Source organism: Vicugna pacos, chromosome 19 (genome assembly GCF_048564905.1).
Source record: "Vicugna pacos chromosome 19, VicPac4, whole genome shotgun sequence".
NCBI lineage: Eukaryota > Metazoa > Chordata > Mammalia > Artiodactyla > Camelidae > Vicugna > Vicugna pacos.
Genome location: NC_133005.1, coordinates 26,903,081 through 26,908,559, shown reverse-complemented (window position 1 = coordinate 26,908,559; position 5,479 = coordinate 26,903,081). Strand labels below are relative to the sequence as shown.

The 5,479-nt window shown below is 40.8% G+C and overlaps 1 long non-coding RNA gene across 1 annotated transcript; it reads left to right on the top strand.

Moving 5' to 3' along the window:
- The first annotated feature begins 215 nt into the window (after positions 1-215).
- LOC107033401 (uncharacterized) lies at positions 216-5,479 on the top strand. The gene is made up of 2 exons (XR_012061707.1): positions 216-922; positions 1,325-5,479. It is a non-coding gene; the product is annotated as an uncharacterized lncRNA (long non-coding RNA).

Sequence of the window (5,479 nt, the reverse complement as noted above, 5' to 3'; positions counted from 1 at the left end):
AATTATCGTGCTGGGGGGGGTTCGTTTGTTTGTTTTCCTTCACTGCTGCCTTCCCCAGTGCTTGTGAGGCACATAGTAGGTGCTCAGTAAATAGCTGGTAAATACGCGAACGAATGAAAGATTGTAAACAGCCTCCTAGTCCAACAGTGTGGGTGTGAGGGAGTGGAGAAATACGCATGCTCAGGGAATTCTGAAAAATTACCGTTTCGAAGGGCAAGCCAGGAGGCTGTCCTGATCTTACGCGACACCCCCTTCGTCCTTCCTCCCGCCGGAACGTTTCAGTCCCGGAACCTTGGCTCGCGGGTCCCAGTGCGAGGGCACTTCCGGTGCCCCTCCTCTCTGACTAGCGAAGAGAACTGCCAAGTCAGTTCCGGCAGAGCGCGGTGAGAAACGGACTGCGGCTATCTCTCCCGGGACCCTCCAGGCCCTCCGGCCTCAGGCCGGAGGGTGAGCTGGGGGGCCCGGGGACAGGCTGCGGGCTGTGTCCTGCAGAGCCCCAGAGCCCTCGCTGCGGCCGCCCACGGGCGGGGTTCAGCCCTTGAAGCAGCAGCGACCCTCTCCCCAACCCCCACCTCCGAGACCTAATGGCGGCGGCCCCTTGGAGCCCGGACCTCGCCGACGGCGCGGTCTCTTGGCTGAACGCTGCAGAGCTTAGGCGAAGCCTCCGCCAAGCTGCCGAGGACGTGGCGCCTTTGGGCGTCGGGCGTGGCAGGGCGAGAAGAATGGCGGCCACTGGAACGCTGCGGAGGGCCGTTAGATCCTCGAGGGCCCAAGAAGGCGGTTCTCTATGGACACCAGCTTGGCCAGCCTTAGGCCTTGGGGCTGCGCAGATCCGGGACCTGGGGTGACCGCTCATTCCCAGGCGGACGAGACCTCACCTCGTCTGGGCAACGACGGACAAAGGCCTTAACGGACCCGGAAGGTGAGCGGAACCCTCGTCCACCACGGGTGGAACGGTTAGCGGGCCATCGGGCGGTTGGACGTCGTTCTACCAAGACCTTGAACTCGGAAGATAGAAATGGTAGAATAAAGTAGCACGTTTGGCTAATCGGAAGTGCCACCACCCTTTGGGAAGATCTGCCGGCCGTTTATAGAAGGCCTGTGTATATAATATGAAAAAGCTGCTCTCAACTTTCCCCTCAACCTTTCAAAAGAAAACTTTTGCCACATCTAGACCTACTAGATGTAAAGAGGTTGCCGACGTATGATAAAGTAGAGTTAGAAAATCACATGTCTTGTAAATGCCTATTTGTTTTTTTAAAAAATCATAGAAATGTCTTCAGGAAATGACTTTTTTGAAATGGAATTGTTTGACCTCCTCTAGAAGCGACATCAGGAGCGACACAGGTCCACGTTTGTTCTGTGAGTTAGAGGACATGGAGTGGAAAACCGTGAAGAGGAAGAAAAGAAGGTTCTATGCCAGACTGGTCATACTTAGAAGACACTTCCCTATGATAACCATTGTCTTGTGTCTGCATTTTATTCCTCACTACTGTATATACAGTTGACAATGCTAAGTACTTTTTTGAAATATCTAGTCTTCCTAGATGTTCTGAAGTGCCTGATATATATTAAAAGTAGAGGTAGTAAAAGCATTTTGTAAATATCTTTTTGTTAAAATTCACATGAAATATTGTTTATTTTGGGGGGGGATTGGCCACACCACCTCTTTGAACAGTACACACTGCGTTTGTGCACTGGTTCAAGGTAGGGGGAAGGAGAAGGAAGTGCAAAGAGCTCTGTGCCAGTGTGTTAATAGTGACACAAGGTTAACCATTGTCCTTTTTATATTCATGCATTTTGTTTCACTTTGCTGTGTATATAGTGTATATAATGGACAAATGAGTCCTAATTTACAACATCTAGTCTTTCTAGATGTTAAAGAGGTTGCCAGTGTATGACAAAAATAGAGTTAGTAAACTAATACATTTTTGTACATTTTGTGTTAAAATTTCTAGGAAAGACTGTCTTCTGAAAATTTGAGCATTATAGTCCTCTGAGTTGGTGGAGAGAGGGAGGGAAGGGGGTTGGTCTTAGGCTATAATGCTCATATTTCAAAGACACTTGCAGATTATAACTGTTACATGTGTGCAGTTTATTTAAGACTGCTCTGTATATAGTGGACAAATTAAGTCCTTATTTGAAACATCTAGTCCATCTAGATGTTTAGAAGTGCCCGACGTATGTTAAATGTAGAGGTAGTAAAATATCGCTTTGTAAATATCTTTTTGCTAAAATTTATAAGAAATTCTGTGTTTTGGGAATGGAATAGTTAAACCACCTCTGTGAGCAGTATATTATTGTCTATACTTGTTCAGTGGTTCGGAGGTGGTGGGAGGGAGGGAAAGAATTGCAAAAGGTAATATGCTAGTTTGTACCTGGACTTTTACAGATAAAATTATTTTTTGTATGTTATGTGCATTTTGTTTTGCTGTGTAAATAGTGTATATAATGGACATATGAGTCCTAATTTTGCAACATCTAGTCTCTAGATGTTAAAGAGGTTGCCAGTGTATGAAAAGTAGTAAAATTAGCACATTTTGTACACTTTGTGTTGAAATTCATAGGAAAGCTCATCTTCTGTAAATGACTTTTGGGTGTGAATTTGTTCAGCTACCTGTAAGCATTACACATGCCTATACTTGTCCACTGCATGGTGGTGGAGAGAAGGAAGTGAGGGAGGAACTGGTTCAGGCCAAATGGTCATATTTAGAAGATACCTCAGCTTACAACCATTGTTAGGTGTGTGCAATTTTATTTAACAGTGCTGTGTACATAGTGGATATAAGTTCTTATATGAAATATCTAGTCTTTCTAGATACTTAGAAGTTCTTGATGTATTTAAAAAGTAGTATTAGTAGAATAGTGCTTCTTGTACATAGCTTTTAAAAACTTGGGAAATACTGTCTTTGGAAATGGAATTGTTAAACCTCTCTGAACAGCATACTCTGCTTGTTCACTGGCTTGAGGGAGGTGGAAGGGAAGATTGCAAAAGATGTTTTGCTAGTGTGTACTAGAAATTTTGAACTTACCTATTGCTTTATTTGTTACATGCATTGCATTTAACTTTACTGTATATATTATGTATATACTGGACAAATGGGTCCCAATTTTATAATATCTAGTCTCTAGATGTTAAAGAGGTTGACAATGTATGACAAAAGTAGAGTTAGTAAACTAACACATTTTGTACACTTTGTGTTAAAATTCTTCGAAAGGCTGTCTTCTGAAAAGGACTTTTGAAAATGAAGTTGTAAATCGCATCTAAGTGACACATGTGCCTGTACTAGCCCATTGCTGGATGAGTGATGGAAGGAGTTGGGAGAAATGAAGGGTTCTAGACTAGAATGTTCCTACAGAGAAGACACTTTCAGATATAACCATTGTTACATGTGTGTAGTTTATTCAACACTACTGTGTATATAGTGGACAAACTCAAGTCCTTATTTGAAACATCTAGTCTTTCTAGATGTTTAGAAGTGCACAAAGTATGTTAAAAGTAGAGGTAGTGAAATAACATTTTGTAGATACCCTTTTGTTAAAATTCATATATAATACTGTCTTTTAGAAATGGAATGATCAAATGATCACCTCTCTGAGCAGTACACGTTATTTTATTTGTGCTGGTTTGAGGAGGAAGAAGTGCAAAGGGCTTTATACCAGTACGTTTGTAGTTAGGCAAGATTAACCATTGTCCCATACGTATGTCTGCATTTTGTTTTACTTAGCTGTGTATATAGTGTACATAAAGGACAAACGTCCCAACTTACATCTAGTCTTCCTAGATGTTAAAGAGGTTGCCAGTGTATGACAGAAGTAGAGTTAGTAAACAAATACATTGTGCATACTTTGTGTTCAAATTCATAGGAAAGGCTGTTCTGGAAGATTTGATATTGTTAACATCCCCTCTGAGCATTACAGATGCTTATTACACTTGCCCGCTGGGTTGATAGACATGAGAAGGGGAAGGGTTCTAGGCCAGAGTGTCCTGTTTAGACGACACTGAGATTATAGCCTTTATAGCCTTTGTTTGCTACTATGTGTATGTATAGCAGACAAACTTAAATCCTTATCTAAAATACTTGTTCTCTCTAGATGTTTAAAAGTGCACAACATAAGTTAAAAGTAGAGTTAAGGTAACACCTTTAAGTATTTTTTTCCTGTTAATCCATAGGAATGGTTGTATTTGGGGAATGGAATTGTTAAACCTGAGTCTTGGAGAGTATGCTGACTGTTCACTGGGGGGTTGGGGGGGAGGGGCAGGGAAGGAAGTGCAGAGAGAAGGTTCTGTGCCCATGAGTCTTTATAGACAAGTTGAGATTGTCTAATGTTCTGTCTGTGTTTTAGTTAATATTGCTGTATATTAAAGAATAAACACATCCTAATGCCTGAAGTATATTAAAGTAGAGGTAGTAAAATAATCCCTTTATAAATGCCCTTTTGTTGTTTTTTAGGAAGGGCTATGTCTTCTGGGAGTGTCTATGTTAATCCACCTCTTGGAGCTAAATGTAGTCCTGTACTTAGTCGCTGAAATGCTGGAGGAGGGTAAGAGGAAGGGTGAAGGGAAGGGCTCTTGGCTGATAACCTCCATATCTAGAAAACAGTTTTAGGTTATAACCATAGGTCTATGTGTGTGCATTTTTGTAAAGTACCTATGTGTATTGTGAACAAGGTTCATTCTTTACTTTGCAACATCTAAGCTTTTTAGATGTCATGAGGTGACAACGTATAATAAAAAGTAGAGCTAGTGAATTAACCAATTTGTAAATATCTTTGATGTAACTGATAAAAAAGCATCTTGGACATGGAACTTAAACTGTCTCTGAGAAATGTATGTGAGAACTTGTTAGGGGGGCAGAAAGAGTATTAAAGGGAGGGGTGTATGCAGATGTGTCCATATTTGGATGATAACCGTTGATTTGTGTGCATCTCTTTGGCTGTACTATAAGAATACATTGTTAAGCAATTCAGTGGAAACATACCTCCTTGCTAATATTTTAATAGTATAGATTGGGTAATGAACCCTCTTAGAAGCATTATACTTCATGTACTCTGTTGCTTTATGTCTCATTTTTAATTGCATTAGGGGAATATAGTACTTTAATCATAACTGCCAATATCTTTAGAGGCCTGTTGCCATTTCTTATTTTTATGAAATTTTTGTTGCCAAGAAAGGATTACACTTTTCCTTCCAGATTGAGTTGGTGTAGTGTATTGGTTATCAAAATACTCATAGTTTTGGGACTCTGGAATGGTAAATATTCATAATGTGTGAAAAAGCATGATGCCTAATTGTATGATCTTAATTACATAAAAATGGATGCTTAGTTATGTAGATACACAAATGAGACCTAGGAGGACACATCAAACTGTAAACTGCTTGTGATTATGGATTACTTTGTTTTTTGCTTCTTGTGTTTTTTGGTTTCCTATTATGCACATGTTAGCTTTCAAGAAATAAATGTTATTTTAAAAGCCA